Consider the following 13,356-nt stretch of genomic DNA (forward strand, 5'->3'; position numbering starts at 1 on the left):
TGGTTGAGACTGGCCACAAGTAGAAGAGATGGAGAGGATGTTCAGGCTCTCAAAGCAACGGAAGAAGAAAGAGTTCCTCAAGTACTTGGCAGCTAAACTAGAAATATTCAAAAGCAAAAAAAGCAGCCTTGCAGGGTCTGCCTTGTTTGCCACAGGGCCTCAAGTGTAATAGTGAAAGGACTAAAGGGAGACCAAGGCCAAGAAATGCAACTATCTGGCTCTCCTGTTCACGTGCCCTACCCGGCCCCCTCCAGATGGCTTGGTTGTAACAAGCAGGAATGCTGCCAACTCGTTGGGCAACAGGTAGAGAGCTCACTGCTGCATATGTCATGGCACCTAGAGGCAGTGCTTGAGAATCTGTCTTTGAATTAAAATATAAGTTGAGATCTTATTAAAGAAAATTTGATACCAAGGAGACTAGTATCTAATCCAACTGCTTCCCTCCCTGAGCCTGGCCCCAACAAACCTGTGCTGTACAAAATTACATGACATTTTGGTTCAAATGAAGGTCTGTTCCTCTTTCTCCAAGTCTCTGGAATCATTGAAGGTTGTGTGTAAATTATCACCCCTAAGTGGGTTCTTCAAGCTGCATGACTGAATTCCTGCAAAGAAGTAAAAGAGGTGAAGAGTTCATTTCTTACTAGATAGAGTTTGAGCAACCCACCAGGTAGTAGCATCCTGGCACTGGGACATCCAGCATCACAAAGTCTGAGAAAACACTGTTGCTCCTTCCTTTGTATAAAGAAAGGTGCAAAATGGTAAAGCCAGTGCATCCACATCCACAGACCTCCTGAAGGGAATAGCTGTGCCCACTTTCCAGGCTGGGGAGCACCTGGGCAGGTCTTTAATAAAGGTAACTCAAGAACTGCCAATCATAAGCTGGAAGGCGGTCTGGCCTCCAAAGCTCTGTCTAGCAAGGGACTATGTAATTATGTGATTAACCGAGCCAATGTGTCTCTCCGTACTCTCTTCTCTTTCTGGGAATTGAATGGGTAATATAGGGAAGATAGTCACTGAATTGTTAGTGGTAGCAGAAACTGATAAGATGTGTACAGAGAGCACATGCCATGTTGGAAAGCTATGGGACAGAAGGTATGAGAGTGCCAAAGTCAAGACTAAGCTGAAGAAATGAGCTCAAGAAAAGGGACACAGAGCTGAAAACTAGGGCAAATTGGTGGCAACAGTTGTGGTGGACACAGAGTCCAAGTCAACTATGTTGGATAGGGAGGGGCAAGAACTCCCAAGGCTGAGCTCTGCTGGACCTCCTGGTTCTAGCTTCCTCATGGCCTCCTGAAGGCTAGTTTCCCATGAGACTCCCGTCTCCTGCATCCTGCCAATAAACCCTATCAGCAAAGTTGGTGTTTCCCAGCTCTTGTTGTTAAACCGCCTAAAACACACGCAGAGGGCCAGATTCTACAGACATCTAGACACTGGCCAGTCTAGACCAGCCCTAATTCTCCACCCATGTCACCAGATGTTTTTCATCCTAGGCATTTGATGCATAGCATGACAAGTTATATTGTTACTGATCTGTACAGGTTTTGATGCTGTCTCAACAGCTATTTGTTCTGTGGAATATTTTTAGCATGAGATGGGGGAGGTGCCGCATTGGTGAAGATGCAAACTGTCCTAGGTGGGGATGGTGTTACATTCTCCATGCTGCTCTAAGTGCCTTGCACACATACATGCTCAAAAAAAAAAAAAAAAAAAAAAAAAAAAGATGGTTGATGATGCCATGTCAACTCCACCTCTCTGTGTCTATAAAAGACAAGTACAGGTAATTGAAAATGAGGTCTCAGGAGATCTCTGGCAGTCTCTTCCTCCCTCAGGGGGTGAATCACAGAACATATAAGAGTAAGCGTGTGATCCCCCAAGAAAGATGTCACCTAGGGCAGAAGATTTCAGGAAAAGAAAGAAAGAGACAGAATGACATCCATTTAAAATAATCCATGCAGCTGTTTCCTGAACTCTCCGGAAGAACTGAGATGCAAAATGCCATATCTCCTCTCCATCCCTCCTCCCTTGCACACAGGCTTTCAGGTGACGCAATGATGAGACCTCTGCGGTGAGCCGTGAGCGGTCTGGGGGATGCAGCCGGCAACAGAGCATGGGTTGCTGCCACCTCTTGGATATTTGTAGCCAAAGCAAGTCTCTGCCCCAGAAAGGATGTATTTCGGTGATATTATGAAATGTTAACGGGCAATCTGTTCTGAAATAATTGCTCAGTGTGTTGGCCTCCTTTTCCATTTTAGAATTTCAAAGGCATTGCAGGCAGAAAACAGTGCCAGCCTGTTAGTGGTACCTACACTGATTAAATCTAGCCCATCACAACCACAGCTACACAAAAGCTTTTTTTCTCAATTAATAAAGGGCAATTAATGGCATCATTGAAAAACTCCTGACACTTCAATTTAGAGCTATTTAGAGCTTCAATTTAGAGATATGTACAAGTTTTAGGATACGTATTTTTTAGCTGACATGATGAACAGCACCTGATTTCTGGGATACTCCCAAGTTTCTGTAGGGAAAAGAGAATGTTTACCAGAAACATACACGATAATGACAGCTTCTTTCCCCTTCTTACACACACACACACACACACACACACACACACACACACATGCAACCCAGTTCAGTTCCAGTTATTCAGTGGTCACACCATCTCCCTTGCCTGTGGGAAACCTAATACATCCACACTGAAAATATCTAGGGTACTCTGAAGTAGGATACAAATCCTAAGGCTTTTATGGCATGATGGTCCTTTTGAAATATTTATATTGATCAGCCCAGTTCCTGGGAGGAAATAGGTTGTTTCTCTTATTCTCCCAGGTATAGGTCACTTGAGCAGTTGGGTTGTCATTTTTTTAATCTCCCTATTTCCCTAAGGATAGTGAGAGGATGATTTAAATGGCAACATTAACTGCTTTAGGGTAGATTTTCAAAGCTACACCAGGGGAGTTAAAAGCGCAAATCCTGTTATTGTTACAGGATTAATGCACAGAAGTCCCAGAATACCACTTTGGAAATGTAGCCAAGGAATATTATTTTAATGTACTGTATGTTATTTTTAGACGCAGCTATAGCCCAATTATCAGCAGGCATATCAAAAATGAGACAAGACAGATAGCTGTTTTTAATCCAAAATTCTAATGAGGTTTTTGGTGTTTGTATTTTCTTACCACTTAGAAGTCTGGATATTTGGAGGAAAAAAGTAAAAGAAACTACAGCAGCTACCTCCTACCTACTTTGTTGCTATAGAGGCTGCTACTTAGGGTACAGATTCTATAGAATATTTTAGTATTGTTTTTTTTTTTTTTTTCCCTAGGAGAGGCAGGTGGTAGGAAAAGGAGGTATTGAATCATTGGGACCTCTTGACCACACTATAAAAAGCTGCAAATCAACCACGGCATACTAATGATTTCAAAGCAGCAAGTCCAGGGTTCCTGCCATCAGTCATTTCTATTTCTGTTTTTACACATCTTAGACTGTTGTTCAAAAATAACTATCTGCAAAAGGTCTTCCAGTTGGAGTAATTTTGCTTCCAAGTTGCCCTGTGGGCATCAACCAACATTTATTGATTCTCTAGATGCCTGCTGTTGAGTTTTATTAAACTGAGCTTGTCTTTCCTTTTGGCCTCTGAGTAATTGCATAGATCAGAGATGACTACATCACTGTCTCTAGGCTACATCTAGTCTGTTAGATTATGGCCCCTAGAAGAACTCCTGCTTTTCTGTTAGTCAAGAAATACCCTACACTAACTTTCAAACCCCAGAGTATCTTCCATTATCTCAAAAGGTGTTGTATCTTCCTAAAAAGTTCAAGCATGCTTGCACAGATCTGTTTCTATGTGGGGCAAGGTGATGGGGCATATCCCCACTTCAATAAACTCTGGCAGTTCACTATGTCAGTAAGGAGTTTCACTTGGAACTCTCCTTGTCTTTGGCTGCCAAGGACTTGCAGACCCTAGACCCATCTCAGCAAACAAATCAGAACCCTTTTTGCAACATCAGTGAACACTAGTGCTGACCTTGTTTATTGGAGCAGTTATCGGGAGGATTAAATGAGTAACATTCTAAGAAGCACTTAGTAAAGTGCTTGGCATGTTATAGACTCTCTGAGTTATATAACTTAGCTAAGTGGTTGGTCATAGGTAGACTCTGAGTTAAGGAAGCAACAGCACCAACAATTTTTTAAATTTACCTATTATATCTATAGGCAATTTACAAAATTATTCTTGTATATTATCTCACTAGCAATACACTGACAAATCTCTTTAATGTCTCTGGTGGGTACACATGTGTTTAATGTAGAGCTAACTCAAGTTACATGTCAGCTTTACCCATGTAGTTTGTACATAGAAGTTGAACTACAAATAGGATTGGAATGAAATTTTCCATTTCAGTTTCTGGGGCATTGTTCAGATCATAATCACCATTCATCTGTGTTTCTTAATCTCTGAAATGGAAGTGATTGGATCCTATACACTCAAAAACCAGAAGAGTACTCCTAGTTATAAATTTGGAAATTTAAAAAACAGATCAATAATTCATATGAATATCCACTATTGGTATAACACAATAAATTAGACACTATGAGATATATACTTTATGAATAGTCCTTCTTCTCAAAGAACATTAATTTAAGAACTACTAGGATCCTTGTATATACCTACATTTTACCAAGAACAAAAATTCACCAGCACCTAGCATAGAAGCACATCTAATATCTTTTAATTCCACATACTCAAGGAACATATACATAAATGAATAAACACTATGAATCACTAAAGATGAATTTCAACATCAGTCGGTGCGAGTAGAAGACTCCAAGAACTCGTTGCCCTATTTGCAAAATGAAAGGACTAGCGCTGCATTGGGGAATTTTAAAAGGTTAAAGTGATACAATACGTGTGGAGGACTACAGTAGGACTATGGTAGGAAGCCTTCTAAGTGGTTCCCAATGACCCTCACCTCCTGGTTTTCATGTCTTTTAAAAAAAAATTTTTTTTTTAAGATTTTATTTGCTTATTCATAGAGACACAGAGAGAGACACACAGAGACACAAGCAGAGGGAGAAGCAGGCTCCATGCAGGGAGCCCGACGTGGGACTCAATCTAGTCTCCAGGATCACACCCTGGGCTGCAGGCACACTAAACCGCTGCGCCAGGGCTCGCTGCGCCAGGGCTGCCCTGGTTTTCATGCCTTATATAATTCCCTGCCCTTAAGTGTGAACCGGTGATATGCTTCTAACTAATAGAATATGGAAAGGTGATGAGATGTCACTTCTGTGATAAGATTACAAAACACTGTGACTTGCATCTTGCTAGTCCTCTCTCTTGCTGGCACTCTCCCTTGCCCTCTCACCTGTGACAGGCTCACATGACAAGGGACTGAGGTAGACTTCTAACCAACAGCTTGCGAGGAACTGCGGCTTTAGTCCAACAGCCTACAGGAAAGGAATCCTGCCAATAACCCAAGTGAAAGCAATTTCTCCCTTAGTCAAGGCTTGAGATGACCACAGGCCTGGGTAACATCCTGACTGTAGCCTTGTGAGAGACCTTGCAGCTGAGGACCCAGTCAGGCTCATACCAGGACTCTTGACCCACAGAAACTAGCAGATAATGTGTTGCTTTAAAGTACACCATTTTGGGTAATTTGTTATGCTGAAGCAACAGGTAACTAACACAAGGGCCTATTGCACTATGGCCACATTAAAGTATGCAAATATATAGTATATAAAGTATACCATATGTAGAAGCCATTTTATTTTATAATGGGACTGAAATAATAGTGGGTTTATGTACAAGACTAGATTTTAAGCTAGCAAAGAGAATCATAAATGTGACCTTACTAAAGAGAAGAGCTAACTAGTTAGTCAATGGAATGGAAAAACTGGGATCCATTCTGCTTACAATCTCAGTGAATACCAGATGATAGTCCTGTGTGGCAATCAACACCAAACAGCAGTGATGAAAGAACGTCTTCAATTACACAACTGGTAGGCAAAGATGCAGTTAAATTCATCACTGCTGAGCAGGGGTTAAAATGGCAGTGGCCTCCTGGAAACACTTCTGTAAAACACTGGGAAACACGGTTGCTTCACATGAACCCTGGCCTTGCAGAAATTAAATGATTCCTTCAGCAGTCCTATTTTGAACTGTTCTCATTGCCTGCTGTAGACAGTTGGCTCTCAATCCATTTTATAGAAGCACTTTCTGTTCCTTGGATAAAAGGAAGTACATAAATTTCAAGTGCCATATTACCATACATGCATGGTTCTGTTTGGGCACAAGCATGTTGTTCTTGTCATAAATTCTGACTCAGAATGGGAGCCTGGGATTTACCATCTCACTCTTTATAGTTACAAGATCGACTAAACTGATTACAAGAAGAAATATGTAAGCTTTGAAACTGTTCACACCAGTGATGTGGTTCAGTAGCTTGTAAAAGTGGCAAATAACATCAAGCCAAAAGAAGGGAATTTCAGGAAAGACAAGGCTCTTAAAAACACAGAACCTAGGAGCAGTTGGTTCTCTTTGGAGCCTGGGATACTCTCTTCACTGCCTATTATTGGACTATTGTCCTTGGAAACATGGGTTTACTGCCCTGTAGTCCTCTCTCTATCATATCAGAGTTCTAGAACCCCTCTCTGAGGGATGGCAGTTCCAGTAAGTGAGAGACAGTTATTCTGGGGAATGGAATTTTCTCAAATTCTCTAAATCATCAGCTACTGTGTGTGTGTTGGTTTGGTTTGATTGTTTTAGCCAGTCAAGAGCAATCTTGAGCCACATTATAGTCCTCTTTTTGCCTTTCTCCAGGAGACTTCAGGCAGGTAGTACAGCCACTAACATGGAAAGCTATGTAGGTAGAGTATGAGCCCTAGCTATACTATTTACTAGCTGCGAGGCCTTGAACAAATTCTCTAAATCCCATAAGCCTCACTTTCTTCATATGAAAAATAGTTCAATATTACTGCCCTCATAAAGTTGAAGTGAAGATTAAATGTGACTTAGCACTGTGCCTGACACATAGTAAATACAATGTAAATATTAATGTTTATAGTATTACTGTTTTTTAATTTTGTTAACCCTCTTTTCATGTGTCAAACTGTTAGCTCTTTGAGGACAAAAAATGTTGGGATTGAGACATGGATTCTTACATAGCTGGATATTTTTTAGTAATTTTTCAGTGAGTGTACCTAGGCTAAAAAATCCCTGCCAAGCAGTCCTGAGAATGTCCTCTTTTCTATTCAATCTACATTCCCTCCCTTGGTGATCTCATCCCCTTGTGACTTTAAATACCATCTGCTTGCTGACAACTTCTAAATTTATATCTCCAGCCTAGATCTCTTCTTGAACTCCGGATTCTGGTATCTAACTGCCTACTTGACATCTTCATTAGGGTATCTAGTGAGTTCCTCAAACTCAACATAAAGTTCCAAAGTAGAATTCTCAATCTAAAAAACAAAACAAAACAAAAACAAAAACAAAAAAAAAACAAAAACCCTGCCCACACATAGACTGTATATCAGTTGGTGATAATCCAGGTGCTCAAGCCAAAAACTTTGGAGTCATTCTGTTTTTCTTCCATAACCTATGTCAAATTCAACAGAAAGTCCCATTGGTTCTACCTTCAAAATATGTCCCAAATCTGGCCATTTCCCACCAATGCCATTGTCAACTCCCTGGTCTAAATTATCTCTCCCCTCCAACAGCCTTCTTTTAGAAATAAAACTATTTTAGGGGTGCCTGGGTGACTCAGTCAGTTAAGTATCAGATTCTTGATTACAGATCAGGTCATCATCTCAGAGTTGTGAAATCCAGCCCTGTGGTGGGCTCCATGCTGAGTGTGGAGCCTGCTTAAGATTCTCTCTCCTGCTGCTGCTCACACTTGCTTGTGCACTCTCAAAAGAAGAAGAAAAGAAGAAGACGAAGACAAGAAGAAGAAGAAGAAGAAGAAGAAGAAGAAGAAGAAGAAGAAGAAGGAGGAGGAGGAGGAGGAGGAGGAGGAGGAGGAGGAGGAGGAGGAGGAGGAGGAGGAGGAGGAGGAGGAGGAAGAGGAGGAAGAAGAAGGAGGTGGGAAAGAAACTATTTTGAAATTATTTTTAGGGCTGCCTAGCATCTGACTCTTGGTTTTTGTTCAGGTCATGATCCTGTGGGTGGTGAGATCAAGGCTCATGTTGCATTCTGCACTTGGCAAGGAGTCTGCTTCAAGATTCTACTCTTTTTGGGACACCTAGGAGGCTCAGCGGCTGAGTATCTGCCTTTGGCTCAGGGCATGATCCCCGTCCTGGGATCGAGTCCTACAGCAGGCTCCCTGCAAGGAGCCTACTTCTCCCTCTGTCTATGTCTCTGCCTCTCTCTGTGGGTCTCTCATGTATAAATAAATAAAATCTTAAAAAAAAAGATTCTACTCTTCTGCCTCTCCTCCCATGCACATTCTCTCTCTCTGTAAAATAAATAAATCTTTTTTAAAAAAGAGATTTTTAAAATTATATATTCTGAATTTTTATTTTATTATTTTATTTTAAATATTTTATTTATTTATTAATGAGAGACACAGAGAGGCAGAGACACAGGAAGAGGGAGAAGCAGGCTCCATGCAGGGAGCCCAACATGGGACTCGATCCTGGACTCCAGGATCACATCCTAAGCTGAAGGCAGACACTCAACCAGTGAGCCACCCAGGCGTCCCTATTCTGAACTTTTTAAAAAAGATTTTATTTATTTAGAAAGAGAAGGAGCAAGAGCAGGGGGAGGGGAAGAGGGAGAGAGAGAATCCCAAGCAGATTCCTCGCTGAGCAAGGAGCCCAATGCAGGGCTCGATTCCATGACCCTGAGATCATAACCTGAGCCAAAATCAAGAATCAGACACTTAACCAACTGAGCCACCCAGGTGCCCCTACATTCTGACCTTTTTGAGAGTAAGTTCTATGATCCTAAGAATTCTCTAATGTGTATTTTCAAAAAACAAATACCGTCTCCTATATGTATGTAACTCTTTGAATTAGGAAATAATAATACAACACTACAATCCAATCTGATTCAATTTTTCGAATTATCTCAAGAATACTATTTTTCCTCTATAGGCCAGGATCCTCTCAAGAACATGGGTTGCATCTGGCAATTATGACTCTTTAGAGTCATTTGCTCTGGAACAATTCCTCAGTCCCTCCCCATCTTTCATGTACTAGACATTCTATAGGATATATTACACTCTGTAGGATGGTCTCTGCCTTAGTCCATTCAGGCTGCCATAACAAAATACCACAGAAAGGGTAGCTTAAAAACAACAAACACTTATTCCTCACAGTTCTGGAGGCTGAGAAGTCCAAGATCAAAGTGTCAGCATGGTCATATTTTGGTGAGGCCCTCACAAGTAGGCACTTTCTCACTGTGTACTCATATGGTGAAAGGGATCTAGGGAATCTCTCCAGAGCCACTTTTATAAGGCACTGACCTATCCATGAAGGTTCCACTATCATGATTTAAGTACCTTCTGACATCATGTTCAATAAAGAACAAAATGTGTTTATTAACAGGACCCACGTTCTGACATCATGTTCAATAAAGAACAAAATGTATTTATTAACAGATTCAAAAAAATAAAAAATAAAAAGCCAATCCTTCCAAGCATATTTGATCCTCCTTTTCCTTTATTTCCCAATTGTATATTTTCTATGCATTTATCTTCCAACATGTAGCATAATTTACCTAAGCATTATGTTTATCATTTATTATCTTTCCCCTCTGTACAACCCCCACTATAATATGAGGTCATTTAGGGGAAAGATTTTATTTTTCACTGATGCACCCAAGAACCTAGAAGAGTATTTGCACATGGAAGGAACTCAATAGATAACTGTTGAAAAAATGAATTAATTAGTGAATTAACATAAGCATTATTATCTCCGTTTTACTTATGAAAAAAGAATTGTTCTAAAGTTGACAGAGGTTAAAATAAATTGCATATTAAGTTATTCCTGAAATTCTTTCCAAAATTGTTTAATATCTGAACAATTTGGCAATTTAATAAATATTGATTTATTTAACTTAGAGTGGGCACTTCCAAGGTGCCTAACTTATAATCAAAAACATTCTAAGAACTATGACAAGATGATTTACTATGTATTAGATACTGGTATTTCCTCAAAAAGAGAAACTTAGTTTTGTTTTGTTTTTTAATTCCAGTGTAGTTAACATGCAGTGTTATATTAGTTTCAGGTATACAATACAGTGATTCAACACTTCCATACATCACCCAATGCTCATCACGACAAGTGCACTCCTTAATCCCCATCACCTATTTCACCCATCTTCCCACCCACTTCCCTTCTGGTAACCACTAGTTTGTTTTCTATAGTTAAGAGTTTGCTTCTTGGTTTCTCTCTCTCTCTCCTTTAATTCCTTTGTTTATTTTTTAAAATTCCACATGAGGGATGCCTGGGTGGCTCCATGGTTGAGCATCTGCCTTCGGTTCAGGTTGTGATCTTGGAGACCCAGGATCAAGTCCCGCATCGGGCTCCCTGCAGGGAGCCTGCTTCTCCCTCTGCCTGTGTCTCTGCCTCTCTCTCTGTCTCTCATGAATAAATAAATAAAATTTAAAAAATAAAATAAAATTCCACATGAGTGAAATCATATGGTATTTGTCTTGCTCTGACTTACTTTGTTTAGCATCATACTCTCTAGCTTCATCCTGTCATTGCACATAGCACAATTTCACTCTTTTTATGGCTGAATAATATTCCGGGGTGTGTGTGTGTGTATGTGTGTGTGTGACATCTTTTTTGTCCATATATCTATCAATGGACACTTGGGCTGCTTCCATAATTTCGCTATTGTATATAATGCTGCTATAAACACAGGGGCGCATGCATCCCTTTGAATTAGTGTTTTTGTATTTTGGGAGTAAATAGTGCATTTACTAGATCATAGTATATTTCTATTTTTAACTTTTTGGGGAGCTTCCATAGTGTTTTCCATAGTGGCTGCACAAGTCTTTGCCAACCAGAGTTGAAATACAGACCTCAGTGGAGAGAGCACAGTCAAGGCTCAATGAATTGCAGAGAAATTGTCATGGTGCCATGGTGACCAAACTTACTGGAAATCTACTCTCTGGAACTTGTTGGAAATACATTTTCTATGGTGTTGGGAAGCTTTTTACAGGGAGATGTCTCACTGAAGGCATTCTACTACAAACCACTCAAGATGAGGTAAAAGGGTAAGCTGTTGGCCATTGGTTGCTCTCAAGAAGCCAGCTGCTTGAGAAGCCATAGGCACTGCAAGAGTCTGTCTAGGGAACAGGTCAGAGTAGGAAGCAAATTTTTTTTCTCTTGCAATGTTTCTCAAGCACTCTCTACTGACAAAGCTTAACATGGTACCATCTAGTAAAGAAAAAATATTTAAAGGGCCTATATTCATTTTCTCAGAACAGTCAACAGAGAGTGAATTTGTAATTCCAAGGCAATAATAAATTGATAACTGACAGAGCCACCAAGACAAGAACACCACTTATTCTTGCTGAGTGTGGTTCCAGGAAAGTTCAGTGTTGTAATAGTTATCTTCAACAAAATCTCATGGTTTGTTGGTATAAATTCTTCCAAGGACACAAAAGAGTGGTGAAAGGATTGTGAAAACTTCCAGATCCAGAGATCTACTATGGACAGTGTCAGCTGACACTTTGTGCCACATTTGGATCAACGCAGAGCAAGAGAAGCTATGCTGAGATATACTACATCCACTCTCATCTTCGGAAGACATCTTGCTGTCCATAAGATTTTATATTCCTGCATAACTAATTTGGGAACATAAGCAAAGCTGACTTTATGTGTATCCTCAACTAAGCTGTGTCTTACCTGAAATGTTGCAGCATTCCATGGAATGTTATGCAATCATTAAACATGTTATTAAAAAGAATTTGTGGTAAAATGGAAAAATGCTGATGTTATAATTCAAGTGAAAAAAGTAGGGTGCAATTATATAATATGTGAAACAAGCAAAAATGCATAAGAAAGGAAGAGGAAAAAAATACCACCAAAATCAGTCATTGTCTCTAGGCAGATTCAGAGTAATTTTTTCCTTTTCCTATTATTTTTTTATATTTTACATTGTCGCTATAGGGAACATGTACTAGTTATAACTTTGGGGCAAAACAACTCATCTAACAACAACAACAAATATATACGTGTATGTGTCTGAAGTCTTAAACTGAGCCAAGGTTTGGGATACAGAATTTGACAAATAGAGTATCTGAACCAGTTCTCTATAGTTTACTCAGAATAAGTGACTGGGACCCATATCAGTTTGGCTAACAGGTTATATACATTGTCTACTCCATATGAGCTAAAAAAAAAAAAAAGACAATACATTTACAAAATAAAATGAATTTCATTTCCTGAACCATAAGAGTTACTGAGATCTACACATATATCTGAGTAGGATATGAGGATAAAACCAAATATAAAGAATTAACCAGCCAAAGATTGAAATTCAGCCATGTCTAAGTGAAACCAGCAGAATTTGAAATGTCAGCAACTTTCTTATTTAAGAACTAGACAGACTGATAAGAGCAGGGGAGGAAGGATCCTGAGCTTACCTCCTCCCACAGACACATCAAAACAACAACTACGTATAATGCAACTCTCTGAAAGTGACCCGAAGACTTGGCAGAACAGAGCTCCCATAGCTAAACAGAAAGAAGAAGCCGCATTGAGAATGGTAGGAGGGGCAGAGACATGGTAGGGAAGTAAATCTCTGCTGTGGCAGCACACAAGTGGGAGTAATACCACAGGCATGGAGGTCCTCGCTGAGGAGCAAGGGAATCAAGCCCTATGTCGGGCTCTTCAGTCTTGGAAACCTGCACTGGGAAGATGAGCCCCTCAAAATATTTGGCTTTGAAAATCAGCAGGCTTAATTCCAGTGGGGCTTATTTAGAGCCGGAGCGCCATAGGAAACCAAAACTCCACTCTTAAAGGGCTAGCACCCTATATCATTTGGTCAACACAAGAGTAGCAGTTTGAAAAATGTTTGAGTTATATCTGAAAGAAATTTACTAATTTTAGAGTATGTGCCAGAAAGGCAGGGATCTGCAGGAGCCTTTTCCAGGAACAGAAGTACTGGGTGCTATTTTTCTTACCCTCCTTGGCCTACCTCCCCAGATGTTTGTGAGAACCAGTTCTGACACACTCTGGCTACCTTGCGAGCATAGCTGATCTCACTCTAGCATTTCCTTGTAAATCTGCTCCAGCAGCCATCTCTCCAAAGCTGCTCCCAATCTACCACACCTGACAGGCAGACTCATTTGACACCAGCATTCCTCCAAAGTGACTACAGCTCTGCCACACCCAGTGGGCAGCCCT

At 40.3% G+C, this 13,356-nt stretch overlaps 1 protein-coding gene across 4 annotated transcripts in view; it reads right to left on the minus strand.

Annotated features, from left to right (window-relative positions):
- Positions 1-13,356, minus strand: part of LOC144291504 (importin subunit alpha-8-like) — a 256,604-nt gene that overhangs the window by 111,172 nt on the left and 132,076 nt on the right. Inside the window, exon 1 of one of the 4 annotated variants that reach the window (XR_013358808.1) lies at positions 467-733. The exons of the other annotated variants lie outside the window; for them this stretch is intronic. The gene's annotated coding sequence lies outside the window, so the exon portion shown is untranslated. Of the gene's footprint in view, positions 1-466; positions 734-13,356 lie in introns of those variants that run through there. 4 annotated transcript variants of the gene reach the window in all.

Source organism: Canis aureus, chromosome 20 (genome assembly GCF_053574225.1).
Source record: "Canis aureus isolate CA01 chromosome 20, VMU_Caureus_v.1.0, whole genome shotgun sequence".
Taxonomy (NCBI): domain Eukaryota; kingdom Metazoa; phylum Chordata; class Mammalia; order Carnivora; family Canidae; genus Canis; species Canis aureus.